Genomic DNA, 21,036 nt, shown 5'->3' on the forward strand with positions numbered 1-21,036 from the left:
TAGGGATACCCGGTTGGCTCAGTAGGTGGGGCATACGACTCTCGATCTTGTGGTGGTGAGTTCGAGCCCCACGTTGTGGGTAGAGTTTACTTAAAAGAAGAAAGAGAAGTTCTTCACAGGAATGGAGACTACAAGGAAAGTAACCCTGCTGGCAACAGTCAGGGATGTAGTATGAGTGAGTAGATCTCTTCGAGTAGGGAGAGGAAGACTTCTGGAAAGACGCTTAGAGTACAGGGGGTTTGCTTTTGATGGAAGAGCTTCCAGAGATCAGAGTACAGCAGTTAGAAGACAAATGGGGAAAAGGAAATGTAGAACAATGTGGAATTTAAACCAGAGGAGAGGATGATACAAAGGGCTTGCATTTGGATGATAGCCAAACATTCAGGGGGTCCTGCATGAGGCACTGAGGAATTAACTACCTTCAGTGTTCTAAAAAAGAACTCTGATGTAAGTGATTTTTAAACCCCAGGTGTCAGAAGCCTGACCTCACCAGCAATCAACAATCTTTGCTTAGGGCTCTAACCAGAACGTGTGTGTGTGTGACAGTCTTTTACGGATCCTCAAAAAAACAAAACAAAAACCAACCCTTTCCTATAGAGTGCCAGAAGACTTGGGCTTCCTTTGATGAGGACATGAACAGAGCTGAGAGTTCTTCAGACTAGCCACCCTAAGGTTTTCTACATGACTTCTGCTATGTCGTAGCAGGATCTCTGTTTTTATATGGCTGAACAGATGTAAAGTTTTAACTTTGATAGAAGGGTTACAGCATAAATTCCATATGCCTTTATAAGTTCTATGACATGGTAAATAAAGTAAAAAAATCTGCATCTACACATATGCTATAAAAGTCTCCCATCACTTTTCGTCGGCAGACTAGGAGTTACGTACCAAGCATGTGCAAACATGTAATGTTAGAGCTTTCCAGCTGAAAAAAATAGTAAGCTTTTTCTCAAACTAACAACGATTATATTCCTCAGAGAGCTATGAATATGTAGAGTTTGAAGTTTTTATGTCCAACCGTTCTTAAAGTTATTTGAGGGCAGGAAAAGGTCACCAGGATTTTTGAAAATCATTTTGTACAAAAACAGCTGAACTGGTCTACTCTAACACCCCCCAGCTCTGAAATGGAAAGAAACCTTCCTTGCTTAAACCTGAACAGCATGGCATCACTTTAGAAAGAGAGCAAGAATATTTTTACATTGGAATGCATTCTCAGATTTGATCATTGGCTGTTACCTATGAAAGCTGTTTTCACTCTAAAGAATGTGACTTCTTGTGATAAATAAAACCAATTAAGAAAATAATTTTTTTCCTGAAATTTGGATTATACCAAGTAAGAGAGAAAACAGAAATTCAAAACATCATGACTTAATTAGTGCATTCACTTTTCCTACCAGTCTATATGTATATATAGAAACTCGGAGTGAAGTGGAGAGAAAGAAGCTGAAAGACTATTTCTAAAATCCAATTAAGGTTCAAAGTATTCTCGCTCATGTTAAAATTAATCTTTCATTCCTCACCAAAATATTCAGTTCGGCTTTGAGTAGTGACCTTGTTCTAAGGTGCTCAAGCCTTTATAACGAGCTGGCTATGCATTGTCATTGAATTCTTATAAACAAAATGGTCTGAAAAATGATATGCCTGCTCATTATTTTTTTTAAGTCCTATTTATTTAAGTAATCTCTACACCCAATCTGGGACTCGAACTCACAACCCTGAGATCAAGAGTCACATGCTCTTTGGGGTGCCTGAGTGGCTCAGTTGGTTAAGCACCCGACTGTTGGTTTCGGCTCAGGCCGTGATCTCACAGTTTGTGAGTTTGAGCCCCACATAGGGCTCCCTGCTTGGGATTCTCTCTCTCTCTCTCTCTCTCTCTCTCTCTCTCTCTCCCCTTCTCTCTCTTTCTCTGGCCCTCCTCCATTTGTACTCTCTCTCTCAAAAATATATATATAAATAAACTTATAAAAAATTAAAAAAAGAAAAGAGACACATGCTCTTATGACTGAGCCAGCCAGGCAGCCCTGTACTCGCTCATTCTAAGTGTTGAACCTCTCAGATGATATGCAGATTTCCACTGGTATAGGAGAAATCTATATATTGATATAGATAGATATTCAATATATTATTGAACATTGGGGGGATTGGAATGATATCCTTGAATTATTTGCCAATAAAATTTAAGGAGGAACACTTAAAAATGGTTGAAATGGTCAATTTTATGTTATGCATATTTTACCACAATAAAAAATTTCCCCCCAAATTATGTTTATACAACCTGAATACATATAATTTTTGTTTGCCAATCATATTTTAATAAAGCGGGAAAAATATTCAAGGGCGAAAATACCAGGAAAATATGAGACAAACATTGACATACATTGAAGGAGTTCTGAATAAATAAATAATGCACTTGTACTGAGCTCTTTGATTATGATGTGGTGAATCTAGAATGTTGCTGAGCAACATTGCAAACCCGAAATGGCCAGGCCGTGCAGAAAAGAAATCAGGCTGCTGGGCAGATCTCATATTAATGAAGTAGGATTATAGTCACTTACAGAGCAAAAGTAATACTTCCTAATCCTCAATTTCAAGAGTTAAGACATATCTATCATCTCAGGACTATAAACCTTTAAGAAAGGAAAGGGGCACCTGGGGGGCTCAGTTGGTTGAGCGTCCAACTTCAGCTCAGGTCATGACCTCACAGTCTGTCGGTTCCAGCTCCGTGTTGGGCTCTGGGCTGACAGCTCGGGGCCTGGAGCCTGCTTTGGATTCTGTGTCTCCCTCTCTCTGCTCCTCCCCTGCTCATACTCTGTCTCCCTCTCTCAAAAATAAGTAAACACTAAAAAAAAATTTTTTTTTAATTTTGAGAAAGGAAGGGACAGTTTTACAAATAAAGAATACTGATCCCAGGGGCGCCTGGGTGGCGCAGTTGGTTAAGCGTCCGACCTCAGCCAGGTCACGATCTCGCGGTCCGTGAGTTCGAGCCCCGCGTCAGGCTCCGGGCTGATGGCTTGGAGCCTGGAGCCTGTTTCCGATTCTGTGTGTCCCTCTCTCTCTGCCCCTCCCCCGTTCATGCTCTGTCTCTCTCTGTCCCAAAAATAAATAAAAAACGTTGAAAAAAAAATTAAAAAAAAAAAAAAAAAAAGAATACTGATCCCAGATGAGAATGAAGGATTTTCCCCAGCTCATATATGCTACCCTAGACCCTCATTCTCATTCACTGAGTCAACAAATGTGTGTTTAGTGCCTACCATGGGCCAGCCATTGTGAATAGTCAGGACTATGAAAATGACCAGGATGCTTGGACCCCGCCCCCCTTGGGAGTGCCCGTCAAGCAAGGTAGTCAGATGTCCGTAACGCGGTGTAGTGAGTACAATAATGCTGGTATGCCCTCACTTTCATAGCAGTGCAGACAGTGATTATCTCTGTCACAGCCATTCTTTATGAGAAAGGGTGGAAAAGCATTTGTAAAAGAGGTTACCTTTTAACCAGATCCCTATTCAATAAGTAAGCCGGGAAGGAAAAGGAGGTGTTAAAGAGTCCAGTTCAGTGTGGCCGCCGCACTCAAGGATAAGGGCAGCTGGGAGTGCGTGGGAGGAAGGAATGGAAAACCATGAAGCTCGCAGGCAGACAGGATTCCAGATGGCTAATGACCTTGTGCTAAATCACTCAGATTTATTCTGGAAGTCACAAAGGTAAGACATTCAAGCTGAGGATTGGACTTGGATTTAAAAAGATAATTCTCCGGCGTCTGGGTGGCTCAGCCGGTCAAGCGTAGGACTCTTGGTTTTGGCTCAGGTCATGATCGCTCCCTTCGTTAGTTTGAGCCCTGCATGGGGCTCTGTGCTGACAGCTCAGTGACAGCTTGGGATTCTCTGTCTCCCTATCTCTCTGCCCCTACCCTGCTTGCGCTGTCTCTGTCTCTCTCAAAAAAAAAAAAAAAAAAAAAAAGAGAGAGAGAGAGAAACACAGCTTTAAAAAGAGAATTCTCACAGTGAGCTGGAGGTTAGATTATAAAAGAAGAAACTGGAACCTGGGAGGACTGTCACAGAGCTATGGCAGTGGCCAAGTTGCTACCTTTTTTTTTTTTAAGTTATTTATTTATTCTGAGGCAACAAAGAGGCTGGCTCAGTTCGTTAAGTGACCAACTCTTGGGTCACGATCTCATGGCTTCATGAGTTTGAGCCCCGCGTAGGGCTCTGCGCTGACAGTGCAGAGCCTGCTTGGGATTCTCTTTCTCGCCCTTTCTTTCTGCCTTTCCTCCACTGGTGCTGTCTCTGTCTCTCTCAAAAATAAATAAACTTTAAAAACAAAAACAAATGGCAACAAAGAATACATGGGTTTAACTCTGAAAGTATAGATCTGGAAGGCATCAACTTGTAAAGCTCAAAGCCATAGAAAGAATCAAATCACTCAGACAAATATACAAAGCAAGCAAGAAAGAAGATTAAAGGGTGGACAGAGGATATGAAACCAACAAAAGAAACTAATGAAGAGCATGACAAGGTAACCAAAGCCCACCTGGTATGACCCACAAGGGTAGCCACAGGAGTGAAAGTTTCTAAAGCTATGCCAAACAGGTCATTTGGATGTAACCCAAAATTCAGTTGCCTGCCTGTCCACAAGTCCTTTGGTCATCTAGGGTCAACAGGCAGTTCATGATTAGAATTAGCCTATGAAGGGAACCTGGGTGGCTCAGTGGTTGAGCATCGGACTTCGGCTCAGGTCATGATCTCCCAGTTCGTGGTTTCAAGCCCCACATCGGGCTCTGTGCTGACAGCTCAGAGCCTGGAGCCTGATTTGGATTCTGAGTCTCCCTTCTCTCTCTGCCCCCACCCCCACCCCTCTCAAAAATAAATAAATGTTAAAAAATAATTTAGAATTAGCCTTTGGAAGTGAAAACTGGCACAACCTATCTAGAGGGTAATTTGACAATAGCTACATTTGAAATGCTGCTAAGAGAGTAAATCTTAAAAGTTCCCATAGATGGGGCACCTGGGTGATTCAGTCAGTTGGTTAAGCATCCGACTTCAGCTCAGGTCATGATCTCAAAGTTCAAGAGTTCAAGCCCCACATGGAGTTCTCTGCTGGCAGCACAAAGCCTACTTCGGATCCTCTGTCCCCCTCTCTCTCTGCCCCTCCCTCGCTCACGTGCATGCACACACGCGTGCTCTCTCTCTCTCCAAAACTGAAAAATAAACATTAAAAAAAAAGTTCTTATAGAGAACAAACTGGTGGTTGCCAGAGGGGAGGTGGTGGGAGGTGAAGGGGGGAACGGATAAAAGAGGCAAAGGGGCTGGGGCGCCTGGGTGGTTCAGTCGGTTAAGGGGCCGACTTCGGCTCAGGTCACGATCTTGCGGTCCGTGAGTTTGAGCCCCACATCAGGCTCTGTGCTGACGGCTCAGAGCCTGGAGCCTGTTTCAGATTCTGTGTCTCCCTCTCTCTCTGCCCCTCCCCCGTTCGTGCTCTGTCTCTCTCTGTCTCAAAAATAAATGTACGTTAAAAAAAAAAAAAAAAAGAGGTGAAGGGGGTCAACAGTACATGCATCATGATGAGCACTGAATAATGTATAGAATTGTTAAAAACACTATATTGTACACCTGAACCAATAGAACACTGTATGTTAATTATACTGGAATTTTAAAAAAATGTTTTTAAGTTCCCATCACAAGGAAAAAAAATTCCATACATAGGTGTGGTGATGAATGGTAACTACACTCATCGTGGTGACTGTTTCGCAATGTATATAAACATTGAATCATTATGTTGTAAGTCTGAAACTAATATAATGTGATATACGATTGTACCTAAAAAAAAAAAAAAAAAAAAAAAATAGGCTCACTGTCCTATCCTATATTCAGGGGGAAATCTAGTGTCTGTCCCCAAAACTCCAGGGATTCTTGTGGGAAAGCAAGGCTTAACATCTCTCCCAGTCACTTCCTGTTCTAGTACAGACACACCTCCTTCCGTTGCACTTCAAGGCTACTGCATTTTTTTCAACGTTTTTTTTGTTTTGTTTTGTTTTGTTTTTTTTATTTTTGGGACAGAGAGAGACAGAGCATGAACGGGGGAGGGGCAGAGAGAGAGAGGGAGACACAGAATCGGAAACAGGCTCCAGGCTCCGAGCCATCAGCCCAGAGCCTGACGCGGGGCTCGAACTCACGGACCGCGAGATCGGGACCTGGCTGAAGTCGGACGCTTAACCGACTGCGCCACCCAGGCGCCCCAAGGCTACTGCATTTTTTACGAACTGAAGGCTCGTGGCAACCTTGCGTCAAGCAAGTCTATTGGTGCCATTTTTCCAACAGCACCTGCTCCCTTTGCGTCTGTCACATTTTGGCAATTCTCACAATATTTCGAACTTTTTTGTTATTATATTTGTTACGGTGATCTGTGATGGGTGATGTTCGATGTCACCACGGTAATTGGGGAGTGCCACAAACCACGCCCATATAAGATGATGAACTTAACTGATGAACATGTGTGTTGTTTCACCAACCAGGCATTCCCCCATCTCTCTCTCTCTCTCTCTCTCCTTCTCTCCCTCCCTCTCCCTAGGCCTCCCCATTCCCTGAGACACAAAATATTGAAATTAGGCCAGTTAATAACCCCACAATGGCCTCTAAGTGTTCAAGTGAAAGGAAGAGTCACATTTCTCTCACTTTAAATCAAAAATTAATTTTTTAATGTTTATTTATTTATTTATTTATTTTGAGAGAGACAAACAGACAGAGCATGAGTGGTGGGAGGGGCAGAGAGAAAGGGAGACACAGAATCCGAAGCAGGCTCCAGGCTCTGAGTTGTCAGCACAGAGCCCGAATCGGGGCTCCAACTCACAAGCCGTGAGATCATGACCTAGCCAAAGTTGGACGCTGAACCAACTGAACTACCCAGGCACCCCTAAATCGAAAGTTAGAAATGATTAAGCTTAGTGAGGAAGATGTCAAATGCTGAGATAGGCCAAAAGCTAGGTTTCTTGAGCCAAACTGCCAAGTCGTGAATGCAAAGGAAAATTTCTTGAAGGACATTAAAAGTGCTATTTTAGTGAACACACAAATGGTAAGAAGGTGAAGCAGCTTTATTACTGATGTGGAGAAAGTTTCAGTGGTCTGGAGAGAAGATCAAACCAGCCACAACTTTCAGCCAAAGCCTAATCCAGACCAGGGTCCTAACTCCCTTCAATTCTCTGGAGGCTGAGAGAGGTAAGGAAGCCACAGAACAGAAGTTAGAAGCTAGCAGAGGTTGATTCATGAGGTTTAAGAAAAGAAGCCATATCAATAAGACAAAAGCAGCAAGTGCTGATGTAGAAGCTGTAGTAGGTTATCCAGAAGTACTAGCTAAGATAATTAATGATGGTGGCCATGCTAAACGACAGATTTTCAATGTAAGGAAAACAGCCCTATCCTGGACTTTCATAGCTGGAGAGGAGAAGTCAATGCCTGGCTTCAAAGCTTCAAAGCTTCAAAGGACAGGCTGACTCTCTTGTCAGGGGCTAATGTAGCTGGTGACTTGAAGGTGAAGCCAAAGTTCACTTATTCTCAAAATCCCAGGGCCCTTAACAATTATGCTCAACCTACTCTGCCTGTGCTCTACAAATAGAACTCCAAAGCCTGGATGACAGCACATCTGTGTACAATATGGCTGACGAATGTTTTAAGCTCACCATTGAGATCTGCTGCTCCGAAAAAAAACATTCCTCTCAAAATATGATTGCTCATTGACAATGCACCAGGTCACCCAGGAGCTCTGAGGGACACGTACGATGAAATTAATGTTGTTTTCATGCCTGCTAACACAACATTCGTTCTGTAACCCGTGGATCGAAGTGTAATTTTGACTTTCAAGTCTTATTATTCAAGAAATGCATTTCATGGGGCCATTTGGGTGGCTCAGCTGGTTGAGCATCTGACTCTTGATTTCAGCTCAGGTCATGATCCCAAGGGTCATGGGATCAAGCCCTGCATCACTGGGTGTGGAGCCTGCTTAAGATTCTCTCTCTCTCTCTCTCTCTCTCTCTCTCTCTCTCTTTCTCTCTCTCTCTGTCTCTAAAATTTAAAAAAAATGCATTTCATAAGGCTATAGCTGCCATAGATAGTGATTCCTCTGGGCATTCTTTACTGAGCAAAGAAAATTGAAAACCTTCTGGAAAGGATTCACCATTCTAGATGCCATTAAGAACATCTGTGATTCATGAGAAGTCAAAAGATCAACGCTGATAGGAATTTGGAAGAAATTGATCCCAACCCTTATAGATAAATTTGAGGGATTCAAAGCTTCAGTGGGAGAAGTAACTGCAGATGTTGTGGAAATAGCAAGAGAACTAGAATTGGAAGAAGAGTCTGAAGAGGGGACTGAATTGCTGCCCTCTTATGATAAAACCTGACTGGATGAGGAGTTGCTTTTTATGGATGAGCAAAGAACATGGTTTCTTGAGATGGAATCTACTCCTGGTTAAGAGGCTGTGAAGATGATTGAAATGATGACAAAGGATTTAGAATATTATATAAACTTAATTAATAAGGCAGTGACAGGGTTTGAGAGGACTGACTCCAATTTTGAAAGAAGTTCTCCTGGGGTCCCTGGCTGGCTCAGTCAGTGGGGCATGCTGCTCTCGATCTCAGGGCTGTGAGTTCAAACCCCACAGTGGGTATAGAGATCACTTAAAATGTTTTTTAAAAGGGTGGGGGTGGGGAGGAAAGGAGTTCTACTGTGGGTAAAATGGTATCAAACGGCATCGCATGTGACAGAGAAATCACTCATGAAATGAAGTCAATGCAGCAAACTTCACTGTTGTCTTATCTGGAGGAATTGCCACAGCCACCCCAGCCTGCTGCAACCACCACCCAAGATCAGTCGGCAGCCATCAGAATCAAAGCAAGACCCTCCACCAGAATAAATGATTATGACTTGTTGAAAGCTCAGATGATGGTTAGCATTTTTCAGCAATAAAGCTTTTTTTAAATCAAGGTACGTACATTGTTTGTTTAGATAAAATGCCATTGCACACTTCATGGAATAATGTGTAATGGAAACGTGATTTTAATATGCACTGGGGAACCAAAAATTCATTTGAAGGGATTTTTGCTGGAGCTGAACCCCACAATGTCTCTGATATATGCCTGTATCTTGATTTTACTGGACTCTTGGGCTTAACTCTGAGTTTTATCTCCTATACATGCGACATACCACTATGAACAGTAGAGACAGTCACCGACTCTAATTCAGCCTGGTTTGTTTTTTTTTTTTTCCTTCAAATCTCTCCTGTCTGGGTCTTAGAACTCTTTGCAAAACTCTATACAGCAGTTTCTGGCAGCATATGGCCTCCTCCAGGGGCTCCACTGATTTTCTAGCTGCCTGCCCTACAGAATAAGCCCATTCTGTAGGGGACCCTCTCCCAGCAACTGCAGCAAGATAACATTGGATCAATCAAAGCACACCTACCAAGGACCTCCTTTCCTCTTTCGGGAACTCTGTGGCCATAGATTTGCACGCTGACTTCCAGGATTCCCTCTCACATGTTATTTCTGGAATTTCTTGGTCTTGGACACTCTAGGAAGCTCACACAGTGTTGCATGCCCAATGCTCCCTCTGCCTAAAACCTCCCTTCTTGAATTATAGCTTCAAGGACCATCTCAAGTAGTTTCAATAAATTCTCTGACTTTGGAGTCTTGTTCAAGAACCAAAATATCCTGTGCAGGTTAACTTATTAGCGAAAGTTGGGTAGGTGAGGTTGTCCTAGCAAAGATGTACTCCTGTCTCAATTCTGGAGTGATGGCATCCAATAGGCAGCTGGATCTGCACCAGAGTTCAAACTGCTCTAGACAAGATCCCAAAGTGTAACCCAGAAGTCAGTCATCTGGATGTCTGCCCATCCTCCAGACTGCAGGGTTTTCTCCAAGGTATGTACATTGTTTGTTTAGGTACATACTCCAAGGTATGTACATTGAATGTTATAACATTCAATGTTCTTAAGATTCCATGTATGGTAGGACACCTAGGATTTCACCTCCCATATCTCTGAGAATTCTTAAGAAACACATATCTCCTTATCCCTTGTTCCAACATCCTGCTTCTACTGAATTCTCTGTCCCTGTCACACGTTATCCTGTGCAGCTTTTTCCTCCTCAAAATCATGCTGTCAAAGCATCCCACCCTTTGGTCATTCCTTCTTATTTTTATCCTTCCAATTTACTAACTCTGGATCCTGTGCGCTATTTTTTATCTTACAGGGATCTTTAATCCATTGGCCTAATCATTTTTTCACTTTCTTCACTGCCCTCATGCTCTGACTTTCTTCTTACAATTACCCTTAGATTCTGTGACCCAGCACTACTTCTAGGAAAACACTCTTAACCTCTGGCTCCTCTCTTTTTTCTTTGCATTTGCCTAGAAAATCCCAGTCCTGACTAGACTAGACCCCTACATACAATCCCATCACCACATGTTAGCAGGGTCCACAACTGCAGAAAGTCACACAACCCTGCTGATTGTTGTGACATTAAATGTATTATCACAAACCCCAAATAGAGGAATTAAAGCTGCCAGACAATTCTACTGCATGCCCTAGAAAATTCCCTTACCCATTCTTGAAAAGGACTACTTTAGAGCTTCTCTGTGCTCATACCTCCAACACCCTTACTCCCTTCACTCTCAGCTGATAACCTTACCTCATGCTTCATTGAGAACATGGATGCAATCATATAAAAATGTTCACAAACTGGGGGTCCTTGGTGGCTCAGTCAGTTAAGTATCCAACTCTTGATTTTGGCCAAGTCATGATCCCAAGGTCATGGGATGGGGCCCGATGTTGGGCTCTGTGCTGACAGTATGGAGCCTGCTTAGAATTCTCTATCTCTGCCCCTCCCCTGCCTCTCCAAATAAATAGATGAACTTTAGGGGTACCTGAGTGGCTCAGGTGGTTAACCTGGTGGTTAACCAACCAACTTCACTTCAGGTCATGATCTCATCGTTCATGGGTTTGAGCCCCCATGTCGGGCTCTGTGCTGACAGTGCAGAGAGTGCTTGGGATTCTCAATCTCTCTCTCTCTCTCTCTCTCTCTCTCTCAACAAATAAATAAATAAACTTCAAAATAAATAAATAGGTGAGCTTAAATTAAACAATTATTTTTAAAATTCACAAACTATTTTATAAACATATAGGTCAAGAAAATAAATAATTACATTACTGTTGTTTGGTACCAAGAATTTCAGCATAAAAGAGTTGGAAGTATAAAATAAAAGAAGCAAATAAATACACTGAACTTATTACATTTGAATTGGAAATATTAATATAAGCTTGATTTTTAAATCTATCTACTGAAGGGTTGCAAAATATGCCACCCCAAAATATTGCACCTTGTCATAGCATTATTTTGAGCTGAAAGCAATTAAAAACAAGCAGAAACAAGAAAACAATCTACTCTCTCTCTAAAGCAAGACATTCATGTACAAAGGTGCCCCTTCTCTCCTTTCTACCAAGAAAAAGAAAAGTTAATCCAGGAGACAACTTGCCAATGAAGAAGGCACTGACTTAAACCTGCATAACAAATCATACTCTTGTTTACCACACCTTTTCTGGTAAGTTCCACATAAGTGGTCTCCTCCACACCTTTCTTTTGTCTTTAGCTGAAGATGATATTTAAGCTGGAGTTCTAAGCCACCTCTGAGAGTTATTCATTTTTCCCTAGGCATCTCCCATATATACATGAAGTATACATGTTAGTAAACTTCTCTTTGTTCTTCTCTTGTTAATCTGTCTTTTATTACAGGAGTCTCAGCCAAGAATTCAGAGGGTAGAGTGAAAATTATCTTTTCTCCTCCACATTATCTATCTATATAGAGAGATATATAGAGATTTATATAGTTGTATCTCCATTATCCATCTATTTAGAGAGATAGAGAGAGATATATAGTTATATTTCCTAGCTCTAACCACTCAAAGTACCTAGAAGCAGTCTTAAACAAGTGGCAGTAAGCATGCCTAGTACCCAGATTCTGTGTTCTTTTTTTTTTAATTTTTTTAATTCATTTTTGAGACAGAGAGAGACAGAGCACAAGCGGAGGTGGGGCAGAGAGAGAGGGAGACACAGCATCTGAAGCAGGCTCCAGGCTCTCAGCTGTCAGCACAGAGCCTGATGTTGGGCTTGAACCCACGGACCATGAGATCATGACCTGAGCCAAAGTCGGACGCCCAACCGACTGAGCCACCCAGGTGCCCCAGATTCTGTATTCTAAATACTATCTCTTACTAAATGGAAGCAAGGCTCCTTGAAGAAATAGCCAATTCCAAGTCAGGGGCAGGAAATACATGGTAAGGCTGGGATAAGTGTTTCCACATGCTGGGTGCATGATAAGGTAGAATTCAAGAATTTTTTTTAGGTAAAGAAGCATATCTGCAGCTTATTGTATATCAATTATACCTCAATATGGTTTTTGTGGGTTTTTTGTTTTTTATTTATTTGTTTGTTTGTTTGTTTTAATTAGGAGAAGAAAGAAGGAGAACTGTCTAACTCAACAGTTCTTAGAATGTGGTCTGAAAATCTTGGAGGACCCAAGATCCTTTCAGGGAATCTGTAAGATCAAAGTATTTTAATAATACTCCTTAAGATGTCAATTTGCCTTTCCCACTACTTACATTTGCACTGATGGTACAAAAGCAAATGTGTGCAAAAATGCTAGCCACTTAGCACAAATCAAGGCAGTGGCACCAAACTACTTTCATACATTCACAATAAAACAAACAAAAAATGATAGATAGATAGATAGATAGATAGATAAAAATAAAGCCACTTTTACTTAAAATTATTGTGTTAAATCCTAAGTCTAATTATGCATCTTTTTAATATTCTATGTGACAAAATGGAAATAAAACATTTCTGCTGCATACCAAAGTAGCCTGGTTGCCCCAGGGAAAAGCACTTGTGTGATTGCTTGAGTTCTAAGCTGAACCAGCAGCTTTTTCATGGAACACCATTTTTACTTAAAAGAACTGACAGACGTACTATGATTATTTTGACTTGGGTATTTGGCACATTTTCTCAAACATAAATGAAGTGAGCCTGTCACTTCAAAGAAAACAACTGACAGTGTTGGTTGCCAGAGATAAAATGTGAGCTTTTAAGGGAAAATTAGGATTTGGGAAAACTTGTATCTGCCACTATGAGTTTAACAGCTTCCCAATCCTTAAAGGTATTCAGATGAGATAAATGGTGAAGACAATAAATGTGATTCTTTAAATATTGTTTAGTGGGGCGCCTGGGTGGCTCAGTCGGCTAAGGGTCTGACTTCAGCTCAGGTCATGATTTCGCAGTTTGTGGGTTCAAGCCCCACATCAGGCTCTGTGCTGACGGCTAAGGGCCTCCAGCCTGTTTTGGATTCTGTGTTTCCCTCTCTCTCTCTGCCCCTCCCCCACTCATGCTCTGTCTCTCAAAGATAAATAAATGTTAAAAAAAATTTATGGGAATACAAGCTGGTGCAGCCACTCTGGAAAACAATATGGAGGTTCCTGAAAAAACTAAAAATAGAACTACCCTACGACCCAGCAATTGCACTACTAGGCATTTATCCACGGGATACAGGTGTGCTGTTCCGAAGGGACACATGAACCCCCATATTTATAGCAGCACCATCAACAATAGCCAAAGTATGGAAAGAGCCCAACTGTCCATCGATGGATGAACGGATAAAGAAGATGTGGTATACACATACAATGGAGTATTACTCGGCAATCAAAAAGAATGAAATCTTGCCATTTGCAACTACATGGATGTAACTGGAGGATATTATGCTAAGTGAAATTAGTCAGAGAAAGACAAAAATCATATGACTTCACTCGTATGAGGACTTTAAGAGACAAAACAGATGAACATAAGGGAAGGGAAACAAAAATAATATAAAAATAGGGAGAGGGACAAAACAGAAGAGACTCGTAAATATGGAGAACAAACTGAGGGTTACTAGAGGGGTTGTGGGGGGGGATGGGCTAAATGGGTAAGGGGCATTAAGGAATCTACTCCTGAAATCATTGTTTCACTATGTGCTAATTTGGATGTAAATTTAAAAAAAATAAAAAATAAAATTTAAGGGGTGCCTGGGTGGCTCAGTCGGTTAAGCATCTGACTTCGGCTCAGGTCACAATCTCGCGGTCCATGAGTTCGAGCCCCGTGTCGGGCTCTGAGCTGATGGCTCAGAGCCTGGAGCCTGCTTCCGATTCTGTGTCTCCCTCTCTCTCTGCCCCTCCCCCGTTCATGCTCTGTCTCTCTCTGTCTCAAAAACAAATAAACGTTAAAAAAAATTTTTTTTAAATAAAATTAAAAAAAATTCAGGATATCAAAAAAAATTTTTTAATAAATAAATAAATAAATATTGTTTAGTGACTTGTGTCAACATTCAAAAGATCTACATAATTCAGGGGACTAGTATTTCCCACATGCCCAGCACACGATGTAACAAAGTTTTGTATGGGTAAAAAATCCAGGGCACCTGGATGACTCAGTGGGTTAGGCCTTCAACTTCAGCTCAGGTCATGATCTCACGGTTCGTGGTTTTGAGCCCCACATCAGGTGAACTCGAGCCCCACTCCGAGCTCCGCATTCTCGCTCCTTCTCTCTCCCTCTCTCTCTCTGCACCCAAAAACTCCATTCAAACTGCAAAATAGACTGGGGCGCCTGGGTGGCTCAGTCAGTTAAATGTCCAGCTCTCGATTTCAGTTCAGGTTTACAGTTTGTGAGATCGAGCCCCGTGTGGGGCTCTGCACTGACAGCGTGGAGCCTGCGTGGGATTCTCTCCATCGCTGTCGCTCTCTCTGCCTCTCTCTCGCGCTCTCAAAAAATAAATAAATAAATAAACTTACATAAGTAAATAAATAAGTAACATTAATAAAAAAGACAAACTGCAAAATAGATCAACAGATTTGATATGATTTCAGATTCAACATTACAAACTAAATTTTAACAAATTAAAATTTATCGAGTTTTGGTGTGGTATCAAAGAATAATATACGATTTTCTAAAAAGGCTACTAAAATTTCCTCTTTTTCCCAAGTACTTCAACCAAAACTACATATTGCAGCAGATTGAATCCAGAAATAAATACGAGGATCCAGCGTTTTCTGTTATGCCAGATAGGAAATATGTTTACAAAAATGTGAATTTTTTTCTTCCCACTAAAGCTTTTTATTTTGGAAAAGATAGCTATTTTCATAAAATGCATTCTATTTGCATTAACATAGGGTTTATTATTGTTACCTTCTTAATGTTTATTTTGTTTTTGAGAGAGAGAGCGATGGGGGGCAAGAGGGACAGAGAGAGAGGGATACAAAGCAGGCTCTTGGATGACAGCACAGCCCGATGTGGGGCCCAAACTCAAGAGCCATGAGACCTTGACCTGAGCCGAAACCAAGGGTCAGATGCTTAACTAAGTCACCCAGGCACCCCTATTATTGTTATTTTTAAATGAATTAATGAACGTATTTTTTAACGTTTCTCTATTTTAATTTCTAATATTGTAACTATAGATAAACAGAACTGTTATTAAATAAACACTGTTAAGGGGCGCCTGGGTGGCTCAGTCGGTTAAGCGTCCGACTTCAGCTCAGGTCACGATCTCTCTGTCTGTGAGTTCGAGCCTCGCGTCGGGCTCTGGGCTGACAGCTCAGAGCCTGGAGCCTGCTTCCGATTCTGTGTCCCCCTCTCTCTCTGCCCCTCCCCCGTTCATGCTCTGTCTCTCTCTGTCTCAAAAATAAATAAACGTTGAAAAAAAAATTTGTTTAATAAAATAAAATAAAATAAAATAAAATAAATAAACAAACACTGTTAAGAGGAAAAATGGGTCTTGAGACAAAAACGTTTGACAACTGCTGGTTGAGCTGAACAGAGGACATCATTTAGAATGTATCTGCTCTCTATTGGTGAGCGGAGGGGGCCAGAACCCATGAGTGGCCTTTAGTAGTTATGTAAATACGTGCTGAACAGGCACTTGCTGCTCTGGGAGAAAGGATAAGAGGACCTTTTGTGGCCTGAAAAAGTTGCCTCTTGATCAAAGCTTGGTATACGGAGGCGGTCCCTGTAAATTTGCATGGGGACCAAGAAGCATCCTGGGAGGAAAGTGATAAAACCCTGACCCCTTCCCTGTGAGATTCAATGTCCTGGCAACTGCTCCAAAGGCTTGAGACGGGGTAGGAACAAAGCCCGTGGGAGGCTTCAAAGGGGAACTCACCATGAAGGAGAATTCTGCACAGGTGATCCAGGTCCCATATCCAGGCCTAGAAGGACACAGAGGAGGAATAGCAGTGGGGGCCAGGCCTTCACTAGAGTGATATCACAGAGCAATGGTCTAAGGAACAGCAGTCCTAACCGGGAGCCCAGAGGTGAACTGACTCAACTCTCCAGCTTTTTCTCTGCCTGATGTTTGAGAGCAGCACTCATCCCTCTGGACTGAATAAGCCCCTAGTATTGTTGGATGACTGGGTGAGGGAGGAGGGGACAGCTTCAAGAGATGCTGCACTTATGTAAATGGGAGGCCTCAACTGGTTAATGAAGAGGGTGGGAAAGGACTAGCGTAGCAGATGGGAAACCAGTTGCAGATGGCAAACCAGTTGCTGGGTGCTGGGCTAGGCAATCATGAGCAAGACACAATCCCTGGCCTCCAAGAGCTTACAGCTGCCGGAGAGAAACCACAGCACAGGCATTTATGGGACATAGAGAGAAGGTCTCTGTGAGGGATAAGGACACAGAGGTACGGAATACGTAGGCGAGTACTCGACCAAACCTCAAAGGGCTTGTAGGAACAGATTCCCAAACTGCATTAATCAGGACACTTGCTCGCTACCTGGTAAAACAACCCCCAAATGTCAGTGATTTTAATACAATAAATATTTTTTGTTCAGCCTGGGCAGATTCCTTGGCGGTCTCCTCCAAAGGTGTCTCAGGGGCCCCAGGCAGCTTCCATGTTGGGACCACACAAACTTAAAACCTCAAGGCTGCCCCTGAGTCGTCCAGCATAGGGCAGGGGTGAGGTGGGGTGGGGATGGTGGTGGAAAGGCACATCACATACTTAAAAACTTGCATCTGGAAAGCACACATAGTTTTCATTTACATTCCATTAACCAGGACCAGCCACATGGCCCCACCTCGATGCAAGAGATACGGATCATGCAGTTTTCCTGGGCCCAAGAAAGAAAATGAAATGCCTCGGTGAGCACACAGCATTGTCTCTGCCACACAGAAGAGGCGCTTTCTGAGTTAAAGGATGAGGGGAGTGAACGGAGAAACTGAGAGCAGAGAGGCGGTGTGGTTCAGGTAGAGAGCACTGCGTGTTAAAAACCCCAGAGGTGGGGCGCCTGGGGGGGGGGGCTCAGTCGATTGGGCATCTGACTCTTGATTTTGCCCCAGATCATGATCTCATGGTCGTGAGATTGAGCCCCACGTGGGCCTCCGTGCTAAGCATGGAGCCTGCCTGGGATTCTCTTTTCTTCTCTCTCTCTCTCTCTCTCTCTCCCTCTCTCTCTCGATAAATAAACGCTAAAAAAAAAAGAACAACAACAACAACAAAAACCCAGAAATGAAAAATCTCAGTGTGACGTGGCTGGAATGAAAACTGGGGAAGTTGTAATAAGCTGTGAGGTTGAAAAGGTAAGCAAGGTCTCATGACAAAGAATTTGTGCACCAAGGGGCGCCTGGGCAGCTCAGTCGGGTGAGAGGCGGACTTGGGCTCAGGTCGTGATCTCATGGTTTGTGAGGTCGAGCCCCCCATGGGGCTCTCTGCCCGTCAGCACAGAGCTCGCTTCAGATCCTCTGTCCCCCTCGCTTTCTGCCCCTCCCCCGCTTGTACTCTCTCAAAAATAAATAAACATTAAAGAAAAAAAAAAAAAGAATTTGTGCACCGTGTAAATTAAAGTCGACTTTTAAAGGCTGACAGCAGCAGGACGCCGCTGAAGGGGTTTAAACGAGGCAGTCACATGATCATGTTTGTGCTGCCGAAAGATCATTCTGGCTGCAGCACAGAGAACAGACTGGGAGGAGGTAAGACCACAAGGAGGAAAGTCAGTTTGGAAGTTGTTGCAGTAATCTGGGAGAGAAACACTGATTCAGGGCTGTTGCAATGGGTATGAGGAAGAACGGCTGGATTCCAGGAAGAATCAGAGTAGTGATTGAGCATATTTGATGAATATTTGATGATTGTTTGAATAAGGAGTAGGGAGATGAGGGGGGGGGAAAAAGGGCACGGATGGTGCCATTCACTGAGACAGATAATTAAAAAAAAAAAAAAGAGAGAGAGCTATTTTAAGGGGAAATATGATATGCTTGTGGGACAGCCAGGGGAAGCCGGAAGGCATTTGAAAAGCTGGGCCTCAAGACAGATCTCAACTGGAGATGAAAGATGTGATAGCCATCAATTCAGAGATGGTCCTTGAAACTAAAACGGTGGATTATCCAGGGAGCGCGTGTGAAGAGCCAGAATAGAAGCATCGATGTGCTGCTTAAGTGTGTCACGATCCGCTCTCCAGCAAGAGGAGCCCTGATTGCAGCATTTGCTGATGTCTGTGGTGTAAATACTCCCACTGTGGTCAGTTTCAAACTACCAACTTGTCATCACTGAACACGGAACTGGGACGAGATGCACCCGATCGGTTTTTGAAAGCTGCCGCAGGCCAGCTCCGGCTCAGCCCTGAGTAGAAGAGAGCCCTGCATGGAACCTTCACACAAGAAAGAATTCAAGGGATGGACAGAACAAAAGAAATCCCAAAAGAATAAGCCATCCTAAGAACCAAGAAAGAAAGAACGCCAAGGAGGGAATGGCTGACAACTCATACTCTCCCCCCCAAAAATGAAATATGATAAAAACCGAAAAGCGTCCATTGGGTTTAGCATCAAGGAGGTCATTAGTATTCTCTATAAGATCAGTTTTAACGGAGACAGATGACAGTGGGCCTAGAGGTTAACGTGAATCAAGTGTTGGAAACCACAGCTGTAGATAATTCTTAGACACCAAGAACAGGCTGGATTCTGTTTTCCAACAGAAAATACAGTCAGGCCAGTCACTCAAAATCATGATAGCACTATCCGTCACTCCCTTTGTTCCACTTACCCACACACACATAAATGCCTGGATGACTGGACTTCTCTGCCTCTCCCAATAGACCTCAGTAAAGTGGTACCATTCCCCCAAGAGGCATGGAAAAATGCATGCGGGGTGCACTGGACTGGGCTATTACCCACTTGTTAACTATAGTTCCCAGAATCCCCTTTCCTGTGGGTTCCAAGTTAGAACGGGTCAGAAGAGGAACTTGAGTGGAATTTGGAAGGCAGGAGTGAAAAAACAGCCATTATCTTCAGGAGGTTGTCCAGTCAGACGAGGTAAAAGACAGACTGGGGGGGGGGGGGGGGGGCGTGGCGGAGGGGGCGGTTGGGCAGGCCCCGGCTTGTCATCATTCTCCTTCCCCCTGCACACGGATCATCTCCCCAACTGTTGGCCCGGAGACTAACAGCAGCCCCAGATAAACCACCAGATGTGCAGTCACAGACTCACAGAGGCAACAGCTTCTAAAGACCTGTCTGTGAGCTCTCCCTTTGTGGTCCCATTTCAGAGCCTGAACGGTGGTTGGCCTCTCAGATTTCTCTGCAACTCCAACTTGCCCGACTGCAGGCAGTCTGGATAATGACTCTTCTTCTGATCCTTCAACTCCCCTACCAGACTTCCGCTTACCTCCCTCGTTCGTCTTCCATTTGTGTCATGTCTCAAATTCCTAACGCCTTCTCTTCCGATGCTCTTGACGCCTCTGCTTCCCTGACCGAACTCTCACTGATGCAATTATTGGTTCCGTGAGTGAAGTGCGGCCAGGACAAACCTGAAAGTACGAAGACTTGGTTTGGGGACAGGCAATGGGTAGGGGCTGGAAAAGCAGAAGGAAACTATTAGCAAAGCCTGGAAAAACAGTGAAAGGATCATCAGTAGAGATTGGAAAAGCAGTGAAAAAGTGGAAGGGTGGTCTGTGTTATGTAGCAGTAAAAACAGTTGGCAATGCTGTCACCTGTGGTGACTTGGAAGACAGAAAAGGCAGCTAATAAACTTTTGAATCTAGCTACACTGACTTCCAAGTGGAATGTTGGAAGTCCCAGCTGGCTAATCCTGGCGGCACAGGATAAAAGCCCTTCCAGAGAGAGGGGGGCGAAAGAAGCAACTAGAGTCTGCAAGTAGAATTTAGAAGAATTCACAGGAAGTCCAGGACTTGCTTATGTTGGAAAACAAAACTGTTTCACATCTCTAGCTGATCCGGGCAGCAAAAGATGCTCAGAGTAAGAAATAGCCTCAGGGTAAAGGTGAACTTGAGGGTTGGACGATCAGACCCTTTGCTAAAACTTCAGAAACATTAAAGGTGGTACCTAATAGACAAAAGGGCTGCCAGGAATCTTACCAGGACTCCCGAAGAGGCCTAATTTCAAAATAGCTATGAAGAAGTCTAAGGGGTAGGCCTGCATCAAAAAGAATTGTGGGTGTGGCTTTTCTCTCATGGAGTAGCCTATAAATCTCACACATAGAAAGCCTACAACACCTTTTAAGGGACTTGTATCAGCTAGGACTGAAAGAGGCTAGCTTTGTCCAGATTGCAAGTAGCCCTCTAAGTCCCCAGGTCTCCATGGGAAGGAAGAGGCCTGAGGAAACTGCTCAGCTACAAACACAAGCCATTTTTATGGAAAGTAGGATATCTCAGAAAGTAGAGCCAAGATCCCTAAGTGGAACTAAAAGTCTCAAAGAACAGGGAATTAGCAAGTACTCTGCAGTGCAGGCCTTAATTAAGGAACATTCCGGGGTTGCCTGGGTGGCTCATCCGATTAAGTGTCCAACTCTTGGTTTTGGCTCAGATCATGATCTCACAGTTTATGAATTCAAGCCCGCATCAGACTCTGCACTGACAGTGCAGAGCCCGCTTGGGACTCTCTCTGTCTCTCTCTCTCTCTCTGCCCCTCCCCTGATCACTCTCTCTGCCTCTCTCTCAAAATAAATAACTTTTAAAAAGTGTTTTCAAATAAAATAAAA

At 43.2% G+C, this 21,036-nt stretch overlaps 1 long non-coding RNA gene across 1 annotated transcript in view; it reads right to left on the minus strand.

The window, feature by feature from the left end:
• The window catches only part of LOC144616970 (uncharacterized), a 45,859-nt gene extending 25,419 nt beyond the window's left edge, over nt 1–20,440 (minus strand). Inside the window, exons 1-2 of the long non-coding RNA XR_013556948.2 lie at nt 19,705–20,440; nt 16,216–16,261 (exon numbers count right to left, since the gene is read on the minus strand). This is a non-coding gene — a long non-coding RNA (uncharacterized LOC144616970). The remainder of the gene's footprint in view (nt 1–16,215; nt 16,262–19,704) is intronic.
• Nucleotides 20,441–21,036: the final 596 nt, after the last annotated feature.

The sequence above is a fragment of the Panthera onca genome, chromosome B4 (assembly GCF_046562875.1).
Source record: "Panthera onca isolate mPanOnc1 chromosome B4, mPanOnc1 haplotype 2, whole genome shotgun sequence".
Classification (NCBI taxonomy): Eukaryota; Metazoa; Chordata; class Mammalia; order Carnivora; family Felidae; genus Panthera; species Panthera onca.